This window comes from Lagopus muta, chromosome 13, assembly GCF_023343835.1.
Source record: "Lagopus muta isolate bLagMut1 chromosome 13, bLagMut1 primary, whole genome shotgun sequence".
Classification (NCBI taxonomy): domain Eukaryota; kingdom Metazoa; phylum Chordata; class Aves; order Galliformes; family Phasianidae; genus Lagopus; species Lagopus muta.
Window position 1 is genome coordinate 10,736,901 of NC_064445.1, and position 12,056 is coordinate 10,748,956.

The window sequence follows — 12,056 nt, forward strand, 5'->3', positions numbered from 1 at the left end:
GCATCCAAACGACCCAGGCTCCAAGGACAATCACTGTAACGTACAGCCCAGCACAGGAAGGAGATTCGTCTCATGATGGATTATCCCCAGGCACGAGCAGCACGATGCTGCAGGTGCTTTAAGAAGACGAGCCCTGAAAACTAATCCTGCACTACAGATTTGTCCTTCTCCCCCCACAGGCACTGACCCTGTCCTTGGGCTGCTTGGGGCAGAGGGGGAAGTTGAGGTCCTGGGGCAGCGGTCCTTAGGAGCACCCAGGCCCCTTAGGGAGCTGGATGACAGTGCTGCAGAGGCACCCCTGTCTGCCTGTCCAGGAGTTGTGTCCCTCCAGGTCTTTAATTAAGGCAGTCTGGGCTTCTCGAGCGATGGAGTGTGAAAGCAGCACCTCATAAAAACGTCCCAGCCCCAATAACACTTCTAAATCAGTTTCTTGGGACGCAGCTGCAGTATGCCACGTGGAGAAGCCATGGCAGCAAGGGGAAGGTTTTACGGGCTCTTAATTATGAGGTCTGGCACAAGTCTCTGGAGGTGGTACTCTGGAAAGCAGTGGGGAGGAGAGCTCAGCACCATGCCAGCTCTTGTAACAGCTCCCACACCTCCCCAGCTGCAGAGGGAGAGGAAAGGGCAGAGGCTTTAGGTCACCAGCAAACAGGGGAGCTGGAGAGAAGCAACCAGCTCATGGCAGGGGTTGGGGCTGGGTGGACTCTAAGGCTCCTTCCAACCCAACCATTCTGTGATTCTGTGAACAAATCCCCAGACAGGGAACCTCACGATTAAGGGCTGTTTAACCCAGCTGAATCCCTGCCTGCAAGATCAAAGGCTGCAGCTGGAAGGCTGGATGCGTTCAGAAAGACATGGTTAATTGTGAGAGCAATTAGCCTCTGCAAGAATTGGATTCGCCGTGCCTGGAAGCATTTAAGTCTCAGTGGAGATCCTTCTGAAAGATACGCTTGTGTTTGGCTGGGATGGATGAGCTTGATACAGGAGCAGCCCACTTTATGCAAGAAGTCAGAAGAGATGAACAGAATGGTCCTTTGAGCCAGAAAATCTCTAAAATCTATGAAACTATTAATAGAGAGTGAGACATTTCCAGTGGGTTTGACAGCTAGATGACAAATCTGTGTTAAATTCCACAGGATCCAAAGAAACTCTGCTTGGCCTCATTTTCCAATATTCTCCAAGGGGTTTCCCAACAGGGGAATTTTAGTTTTCTTTTTTTAAACTTTAAAATGATATTCCAAACTGGAAAACTGCTCCACCTCCACTCCCCTTACCTTCCTCTGCTCCTCCATCTCCTCCTGCATCTCAGCAAGTACCCACGTGTCCCCACGTGTGGGTGAAGAAAACACAAGCTGTGCTGCCCACCAGCCCTGGAGCCAGCTCCCCACGGCAGCCCCCAGTGCACAGCCCCCTTCAGTTCCACACTGAACTCTGCTCACCTCTGCGGCTTCTGCAAGCCACCATCACACCTCATTGCCAAGTCACTCAAACTGGACTGGAGAAGGAGCTCACTTGCACATTCCCACCACAGAGCAACCTCAGAGCCAGGATACGATCCCATGGGTATGTCCCATTGCACCCAGAATAGCTCAGTTTATCAGTGCTTCCCTATCAGCATTTCTCTTTTAGCTCTGTCGTGAAGCTTTATCCTCCCAAATTCAGCCTGGCACAGCAGCTCTCGGTATCCTCTGCTGGGGACATGCTTTCGTACTGCCTCGCTGCCTGCTCTCTCATCTCCCTCAAACAGAACAAGCGGTCACAAGGCTCATTACATGATGCAAGTGATTAAGAATTAATAACTTCTTCTAAGGCCAATCATTTCAGCTGAGACCGCTATGAGTTTATTATTTTATATGTATGTTTTGAGAAATATGACATAATTGAAAATGTAGTATTACTCCCAATTGTTCATCATTTTCCACTGAACTTACACACATGCCACCACACACAAAAACCTCACTCAAGCATGCTGCATCCTCACTCCCAAGCCTTCATTTGTCATGCTTGCTTTAACTCTTCAGGGAACTCTGAGTTACAAGTTTGTACAGTGCCAAGATAGCAGGCAAAAAGCAAACAGGAATGAGAATAGCAATACCTTATTTGCTGGCAAGATTACACTCGTGTGAGATCACATCTGTTCCTTCAGCAAGACCTGGGTGGAAAAAGCAGATTTAATCCTAATAGCAACCTTTTAGCAACTAAAGGAAGGCTGTAAGAAAGAAGGGGACAAACTCTTTAGCGGGGAGGGAAAACGGTTTCAAACTAAAAGAGATTTAGACTTGTTATAAAGGAAAAAGCTTTTACAATCAGGGTGGTGAGGCACTGGCACAGGTTGCCCAGAGAGGTGGTGGTGCCCCATCCCTGGAGAAAAATCAAGGTCAGGCAGGATGGGACTCTGAGCACCTGATGGAGCTGTAGGTGCCCCTGCTCGTTGCAGGGGGGTTGGAGTGATGGCCTTTAAGGGTCCCTTCCAACTCAAACAATTCTATGAATCATAACAGCACTAACAATGAGAGTAGACCTAAAGTGTAACCAGATGAAGAAATAAACCAGATGAAGAAATAAGCCCATGAAGAAATACACAAGCATCCAAATTACTCAGAGGAGCAACCTGCAGAAGGATCCCCAGCTTCTTTCTCTTGGACATTTCTTTTGAAGATGACACTCTTCCTTCTCTCAGAAGGAACTTCCCCTTGTGAGCATCCTCCATGCACCACTCTGTGTCACACGATGGGGCTGATGGGAAGGGATTCTCTGTGGCAGAGAGCTGGATTTCAGACACAGCCAGAGAGGATGCATTCTGAAGCCAGAAGATCAGTGAGATGTGGGGAGATCCCCCAGCACAACAACAAGGCTCGAGGTTCTGGGATGTCAGATCACTGCTGGGAGAGCTCTCAGCACCTGTTACTCTCTATTCACAACCATCCTCATGATGGAACAAAGCCTTCAGGAGCAGAGGACCTTTGGCAGCTCCACTTGCAGGTTGCGGTTGGCACATACACATACATATGGCTGTGCCGGATGCCTAGGACACAAAAAGAGTAAACACCACAAAGCTGTCTCCCTGCGTGCCATAGAGCAGCTCTATCAGCCAGGTCCGCTCTGCCCTGGCCCTGGAGCTGCTTTGCAGTGCCCCAGGTGCTGTAGCATTAAATCACTTTGCAAAGGCAGAGCTGTGCCTGGAAGTGTAAACAGGACCTGAGGGACGTGACAGCAGGAGGAAGGAGTTGGTTAGTGCCTAAGCGTGAAGCACCCTGTGTCCAAATGCCAGAAGGTTCTGCAGCACTTTGCTGACCACAGTTCCTCCAAGCACTGGGTGGTGCAAGATTAGCATGTAAAGATTATAAATGTGATAGAAAGGTACTCAAATGGCCAGCCCCAGCAGCTCTGGTGCAGGTCTCTGGGCAGAGCTGGAGCTCCAGGACACAGAGCTCATCCCCACATGAGCTCATCACTCTTCTCACTGCTAAACTTTCTCTGTACTGCAGAGGTAGCATAGGGCAAACGTCGAGTCCTGAGGCACGTCATGGAGCAGTCCAAGGCAGGAGAGGGTTGGGACAGAGCTCCTGCCTTCAGAAGCCCCTCAGCTCGGCCGAGCAGCCCTCGTTCCCTCGGCTCTTTGCGTTCAGTACCTTCTATGCGCACTCACCACCCAGAGGGTCGGCCTGTCACTCTCCATCTCCTCTCCCTCCCAAACACTCCATTACGCAGATGGAAAACCGCGGAGCTGCCAGGCATTCCCCCCTTGCCTACAACCAATCCAGCAGTGCTGCCCTCTGGGGGCCTCGCCTTCCTCCTGCAGGAGATGGGTTTTGGCAGCACGGGGAGTTTCTCTCTCTTCCTTCGCAGGATCCATTTGTGCCCCGAGGAAGAGCAGAGAGGAGATGCCCACCAAATCCACACCCACATACAGCTCCCCTGGTCCCAGCATCTCCTGTAGGATGCAATAATGCCATTCCCATGCCCTAAGAAAGACAAACACCCTTGTTCTTCCTCTGAAAAGCTGAAGTAGCCCAACAGACCGCAGCCATACCTCTGGCTTTGCCCATGAGGAGCTGTCTGATATTCACAGAGCTGCTCTTAGGCAGCAAAGCTTTTTTTTTTCTTTTTCCTTCCCCCTCCTTCCTACTTGTGCCTACTCTTGGTTCCTAAGCACTGAGCACAACCAAATGTCTGCAGGGGGGGCCAGGCTGCAGCTGGTACAAATCAACACAGCCATGCTGATTCAGAGTGACCGAGCATCTGATACGAATCCTCCTGCATCAACAACACATTCTTGGTGACTACTGGCACTGCAGAAGAGGAAACTGCACAGAAAGACCCTTCCGTCACATTCGATCCCTCATCCCTCCCCACACAGCACAAGCCCTTGAGCCCAGCAGCCAGCCTTGCCCACCAATCCCAGCCACCTCAAGGGCTGACTGAACCCTGGGAAAGGCAGAAGCACAGCACCCTGTTTCAAAGACATCAAGGCATTTGGGAGCCTGAGCTCGCAAGGAAAACACGCGTAAAAGCTCCTGTGTGCCAGGAGATTCATGTAAATCAGGGCATCCCCAGGCAGATCCTCCTTGTCCTTCCTCTCCTGCAGCGGTGGAGAGGGGTGGTGGAGGTCAGGCCTTTGAAGCCAGAGGACAGTAAATCCATGTGGCACTCACTCTATTGTCTGAAGATTCATGGCTTTGTTCCCTGAAGGTCAGCTCCATCTGTTCTATTCAATTAAGGATAATCTATGACTTTTCCCTCTGCACTCTCCCTGGCCGTATGCTCCTTGTCAGCAGGAGACCATTGGTCAAAGAGAAGCCAGAAATGCTCAGTGTCCCAGAGAGAGGCAGGGAGAAGAGCAGGATGAGGCAGAGAGCTCTTCATCTCACAGTGGGCTCCCAAGTATCCTGCTTCCCTAAAAGGCTGAGGCAGAGAGAACAGTCTCCAGAGTGATGTAAATGCCCAGAAACCACCTGTAATTTGGGACAGCAGAGAACCCTTCTGCTCCCACAGCACTGCTCACACAGGTATCTATCCAGCACCCAAGCCTCTTTGCTCTCTCCATTATTATAGTATCATTAAGATTGGAAAGCACCACTAGATCACAACATCCAACCATCACCCCATCTCCACTAACCCATGTCCACAAATACCATATCCAGATGTCTCTTGAACACCTCCAAGGGACAGTGACTCTACCACCTCCCTGAGCAGCCTGTTCCAATATCCCTCCAAGAAGGGCTTTTTCCTAGTATCCAACCTGAACCTCCCCTGGTGCAACAAAGCCATTACCTCTGGTCCTTGGATCCAGTGCTACCAAATAGGAGAGGTGGTTACCTGGGCCATGCCTCCACATGGTACCCCTGGTGGGCTGCCTTATGTAGGGCAGGAACTAGAATCCAGGGCACATTTTCCCTCCACGTTTTCTACGGGACAAAAAGAAAGAGAAAGTAGAAGAATGTTTAGTCTTCCTATTTGTCCTCATTTGCTTTGCTAGCTAGCTTTGTTTGTCTGCTTTGTTTTTGAGCAGCCCTCAAGGCTGTGATTTGGAGAGAGGGTTTCATCAAGCAAAAGAAGGTACAGAGATGAGTTAATGAGAACGATTATTCAGTGACAGCTGCTGCCGTTCACCTCCTAACAAGCGTAAGGCAGTGCCTTGCTAAAACAAGGCTTTCTCTGGTGATTATGTGCAGGGGGATTAACTTTGAAAACTTTGCTCAAGACCTGCAGTGATGTTATTGGAAATCCACTCAATGAGCAGACAAGCACAGGGGAAGCGGACCGTGTTTGAAGTGCGCCTGCTGTGAGCAGGCACAGCCTGGGGATGGATTGTGAGCACAGCAGAGGTGCACAGTTCCCTTCTCTGCCACCCCAGGATGTACAGCTGAGGGTATGACCCACCTGGGGCTCAGCAAGGCACAGTCTATCTGCAAAAGAATTTTCTCCCCCGCGTGCCGCAGCCCACAAATCAAGCCCTCCATCTCCTGCCCAGACACCCCACGGCTGGGCTGTGAGCTCCTGCAATGAATGCTGGCTGTTCCTCACTGCCATCTCCCCCACAACTACAGTCAGCTCCAATAATGATTATATCTGCATCCATGCCTGAGAACAGCTCTTCATCAGCTCTTCCACATAGGGATGAGATGCCTAAGCTTGGCACATAGCGCCTGCCATTTAACATCCCCATCAAGCCACAGGGAAACCAAATGGAGCAGAAAACTGGCCCAGGAGCTGTGCTTTCCTTCCAAACTGGCATCCACTGAACACAGGACCCCTCTCCATTCTCACTTTGGCAGCCCAAGCAGCTCCATGCCCAGATTGGCACTGGCAAGAAGCAGTGCCCAGCGTGGTGCTTTCACCTGTGCTGCTGCTGCTGCTGCTGCTGCTGCTGCTGCATCACACACACACAGAAACCCCAGCTCCTGGGGACTTAGCCCTGCAGCATCACCCCCAGGCTCAGCTGCCTCCAGACCCAGCATCACAGCCCTGCTACAAGCTCAGACAGATGGTGAGCAAGCCCCACTCCATCTCCTGTGGCTGTTTGGCCATTACAGAGAGCTGCACTCAAATTTGTCTGGCAGGTATCCATTCCCCACATGCAAACATTTTGGCAGGGAGAAGCTACAAGCTGAGTAGGTGAGACTGCGCTCCCCATCAGAGCAGGAAGGCAGGTCTTCCCACCACAGCTCCTGGGAGATCTTCTCCTGGAAGCACCAACCTCTCCCTCCACTGGCTCAGCTGCATTTCAGACATTGGTACCCACAGACTCACCACCAGTTCTGACCCTGCTCCATGGGCAGAAATCCCAAAGCAGTGGCTACGGAGTGACTTCCTCCTATGAATCCCTTCTCCTTAACTCTCAGCTGTCCCACCTCCCCTACTATCCACTCTGTTTCCTCCCGATGATCAAGCAGCAGCTGCAATACATCAACCCTTTCACCAACACTGATTTTCTACTCTTAGAAGACCTGCAGGGGTCCTACTGCCACCTCTGCAAACCAAAAGCATATATTTCTCTTATGCAAAGCAGGGGGCTGGAGCTCGATGATCTTCAAGGTCCCTTCCAATCTAAGCTGTTCCATGATTTCACAATTCTTTGAATAGCGCAGCAGTCCTCATGGCAGTAAAACTCCCACCACTGGTCTGCACCGTTCTGCTTCCAGAGAAAAGGAAGGAGCAGGGTTTTTAAGCTCCCATGGGATGAGAAAACCATTGTGGGCTCCTCCACACACTCAAATCACATCGTTCACGCATTTAGGGCCAGAGGGCTGCCAAAAGCAGTGTTCTTAACATGAAATAAGAAGCCTTGACAAATATTTAATTGCATCTCTGCTCACAGGCAATTAGAGGAGTAGGACATAAGGTCTGGTTTTATGTGATGTTTTCTTTTCATTCTTTCTTTCTTTTTCCAGTTTGTAGCTCTTGTACCACAGAAATGTGTCTTGCATTGTAAAGAAGTAGAGGAAGAGCCCTCATAGCATAAGGAGTCTGATCAATACTACTGGGTAGCCAGAGCCAAAAACATGACATAAATGAGCTGGGAATTGGAAGAAAGCAGCAGATATCATTCAAAACCCCAGGGCTGATGAAGCATGAGCTGTGCCTTGCCTTGATGAGCAGCCCTGGTGCAATGGGACTTGTGAGATTGGAGCTTGGAGGGGAGAGCTCATGGGCATCGGTCATATGGGGTGGGTGGAGGTGCAGTGGGAAACTGCATGAGCACTGGCAGAGAAAATTGCATAGCAAGTGCTTTTGCTCCTGCAGAGTTTGTCCTGTCATTGGGGAAATGAGAGGGGGGAGATGCCAAATGATGGAGAGCAGAGGCTGCACATGGAAATGGGGGCAGGCACTGGGGTGAGGGCAGGGACAGGGAAATGGGGAGCAGAGGGGCTCTCGCCACTGCAGAGAATGGCTGATGGCAGAAGCCTGTCCAAAACAGGATGCAGGAAGGATTTATGAGCACGACTATAATGAAAAGCAGTTATCCATGACCATCTTAAATCTTGTCAGAGGGAGGAGGAGAGGGGCCATCTCCGGTGTGCAGACTAGAAGACTGAACGCTGCTGTTCTGCAGCAGTTGCGAAACGAGACCCTCACAGAAGCAGCTGCTTCATAGGAAGGGGCTGATGCTTCTGGTCTGGGGCTGAGCCATGGGTGTTGTGCTCGGACTGTGAGGGAGGGGAAGGCAAACAGCACAGGTGTCACTGCAGAGATGCTCAGCATCCCTCCCAGCATCCAGGGAGGGTCAGAGTGCTGCCAGGCTGCTGTAGCCTGAATGCAGGATAGGCTGAAGAACACCTCAAAGGCTCAAGAGACAGGGACATCATTCTGGTCCTTTTGAATGCATACCAGTGTTGTTCAGCTCCCACAGCTGTGGTTAACTCTGCAGCCCTTCCAGCCCACGGTGCTGCTTATCCCAGCCATGGGAAGGAGAAATGCTCCATGCTCTTCCCTGCCCCACAGCAGCTCCCTGGGGCTGGATCCTGAGAAATTTCAGTCCTCTCAACCCCAACATCTCCACCTGGGGTGACATTTCACTCCTGAACCCAAGGGCACAAGGGGGCAGGGGAAGAGCCTTCACATTGCCAGCATCCAGCACAGGAGATGCCCGCTTCTGCCTCTGCAACAGAGCAGCTGAGCTGCACTCTCACTGGGAGAGAGAAGCATCAGGTAAAGCCGTGTCTACAGGCACATATGGAAGGGCTGGGATGCTGCCCAAGCTTCGGCTCAAAAAAAGTGCACATCTTATGGTATAAATATTTTGGTTCGCCTCCCCCTCTCCAACCCACGAGCTCCAGCATTGAAACCACAACAGCAGCCCTCAGCACAGCCGCTCTGGCACTCGTTTCCCTCCGATCCCCACAGCCACCAATGTTTACTGCAACACAAGCCTGCGCCACCTGCATTACCCCAGTCCTGCCTGTGGCCCCAAAGTGCCTGCACAGACCCACGTGCCCACCTCCCAGCGACTCACCCTCCGTGCCTGCCCCAAAAGTTTCTCTGAAGACTCAAGGAAGTGTGATACAAAGATGGTGGTTTGGGAATTCGTTAAAATAGAGAGGAGAAGACATCCCTCAGAGGCTTTCTCCACTGATTTCTTTTGGAACAAGAAAAAGATAAGGAGAGAGCATGTCTAATGAAAGGAAAAAAAAATTAAATGTAATTTTTCACCAGCGTGTGCTGAATGGTTCTTAGTTCTTGAGCTGGCTGAGAAGAGAGGTGGCTTTGGCTATGGGTGAGCCATGCACCCCATCCCCCAGCACAGCAGGGACGTGGGAGAGCCCAGCAGCAGCAGTGCTCGTTCAGAAGCTATAGAAGCTATAGACCCAATGCCTGAGCTTGGGCTCTGTGCTTACCTGGGCAAACATTTGTTTTGTTCTCTAATAGCAAGGCGGATGCGCTATTCCCCTGTGTAAACATCCACTCTCCAGACATAAGCACTTCTGAGCTGTGCTGTTCTGTTCAAACAGCCCCTTTCTAGGTGAAATCTGCTGCATTCTCCTGTGTCAACAGCCTGTGCTGGGGCTGTCCCGGTCTCCTCTGAAACACCTCTTTGGATGGGAACACTCCAAGGGTGGCTGTTTGTCTGTGCAAACACCTCCTCTGTACATGCAGAGCTCTGTGCCCCTGCCATTCTGCAGCTGCCCACAATGGGCTGGGACAGGGTTTGTGCTCCCATTGAGCTGTAAACACAGAGTATTGAAATGAGCCTCCATGAGGGATCAGCACTGGGAAGGAGAAAACTCCTCTATTGTCTATAGCCAGCCCTTGCCACGGGATGTTACCATTCTCTCTATATAGGGAAACTGAGGTAGGCAAAGCAATATGGTTTGCTCAGTCACCCACCGTGGTGGCTCAGCCAGGAGGATGGCCACAACAAGGGACGGTAAGGAGGAGCAGAGCAAGGCTGTGGGCTGAGCCAGGGCACATGGCACGGAGAGGGAACAGGTATCGCTTAGCCCAGATGAAGCAAACTGGCAGCAATGTGATTTTTTTCTCTATAAATATATCTGGAGGGTAAACATTAGGGAGGGGAAAAAAGCTATTTAAGCTGAAGGACAATGGAGGTGCAAGAAAACATCCATATTAATGTTTGAAGGAGCCAAAGAGGGGGTAATGGAGAGAAGGAAGGGAGAGACACAGCCCGAGGGAAAGACAGGGGAGATGCAGGCTGTGCCCACTGCATCCGGACAAGGCACAGAGCTGGGGATCTGCACTTCCACTGCACAAGGCTTAACAGCGAGGCAAAATGAGACAGGTGGGAGATGGAAGGGCTGGCTGCTGTTCCAGCACAATTGTGAGTCCCACAGAAGCTGATCCCTCCTGCCCTCATCCTGCAAGCTTTTCAGGCAGGTGCCATGGAGAGCCACGATGCCGCAGGGTTGTGCAGGGCCCCCCAGAATGCCACCACACAGGGCTCTCGTGCTCTGCTGCCCACTGGGTTCAGTGCACAGCATTTCCTCCGCCGCCTCCTGGGAGCAGCGGGATTTCCATCGCCATTAAAAACAAGCCTTTATTATTAGCCCCGTGAATTATTTATTCCATCATAATTAATGCAGGACTGTTAACAGCCATGGCAGAGCTCCCCGGCTCGCCTGTCTGCAAACACTGCTCTGCTTCTGCTCACCACTTTGGCATTAAATATGCATCGGGACTGATAAATGGCTCCAGTGCAGAGCAGTCCCACAGACAAAGCAAAGCACCCGGAGCACAGATTCCTCCCTGGGGAAGGACCACACCGGGCATCTCCTGGCAGAATGGGCTCGCCCAGTCCCCTACCTCTGAACCAGACACCTACCAGTCCCCCAGGGGCACTCCCATGGGCACAAAGAGAGGGATGAACTGGTCTCTTTAGCGGCTTCATGCTCAGATGCCTATGGAGAAGAGGGAGACGGGCAGTAGCTCACCTAATTAATAAAAAGAAAAGAAAATAGATAAATGCTCTGGAGCTGCTGAGCTCTTCTGTTCCTTTATCAGCCCAGTCTCTGGAAGAAGAAATAAAGCAGTGTAATAAAGTGCCATGCTGCCTCAAACTTGTGATTTCTGTAGGTAGAGAGCTGTGCTGGGAATGCCTGGGGGGCAGGACCTCCTGAGGACAGGTGATACGGGGTGGCTATGACTCCCCATCACACTCACAAAAAGAAACAACCGATCCCAGCCCAATCCAGGCTGAGTGCCACAAAGCAGCCTGATGGAGAGCCACACCTGGGAAGGCTTCACTCCCTCCCACCAGCTGCACCCCTCCATCCCACTGCAGCCTCCAGAATAAGGCCTGAGTCCCCATCCTATTATTCTCTGCTGTCTCCTTCCCCACAGCCACTGCTCCTTCCCCACAGCCACTGGCTTGAGAGAAAGGCAGCCCTCAGCTGAAGTCTGTCTGAAATCCAGACTGTGCAGCAGACGGATCAGGTCAAGAGATGTGATGCAGCCCAGCTCCGTGAGGTCACCCCGAGCAGCCCCATGAGGGCCCAGAACAGCGTCCCTACCTTGGGAAGGGGTAAAGCCAGGCTGAGCTCTGGTGAAAGCAGGCATTATTGCAGAAGAGGAGATGGGCTGATGCTGAGATGGAGTTCTGAATGAGGCGCTGAAAGTAGGGCTGGTGGTGCTGCTCCTTCCTAGCACTTGGATCTAAAACAAGGAGAGAAAAGAGGAAGCATTAGCCAGGTATTGTCTGGCTGATCCTGGCCCGGAACTAAAGTGCATTTAAAGTGACCCTTCTCAAAGCCTCATCTCTCCCATTTGATGTTTCTCTGATTCAAGGATCTTTTTGCCTGCAACATCTATTTCTCTGTCAACAGCACTCAGAGCATCTCTCTTGCTATCTTTAGTCTTGGTTTATTGATCCCTCATTTCTATCTATCCATCTAATTCTTTTGTGCTTATTTCTGCCTGTCACTCCACTTACTGCATCACACCTGGCCTGTTTTACAATGTGCAGCTCCTGTCGGGCATGAGCTCAGAGCTGAGCAGCCCGGGGGATGAAACTGCTTTGTGCAGAGAAGGACTCCCCTCTGCAGACCCTGCAGTGTTTCCATAGCTGTGTTTGGGGAGGGGGGAGGGGGAGGCTGGGAATG

The 12,056-nt window shown here is 51.4% G+C and overlaps 1 long non-coding RNA gene across 1 annotated transcript; it reads right to left on the bottom strand.

The window, feature by feature from the left end:
• Nucleotides 1-2,103: 2,103 nt before the first annotated feature.
• Nucleotides 2,104-6,817, bottom strand: LOC125699801 (uncharacterized). The gene is made up of 3 exons (XR_007379707.1): nt 6,754-6,817; nt 5,275-5,408; nt 2,104-2,152 (listed from the first exon to the last, which is right to left on the bottom strand). It is a non-coding gene; the product is annotated as an uncharacterized LOC125699801 (long non-coding RNA).
• Nucleotides 6,818-12,056: the final 5,239 nt, after the last annotated feature.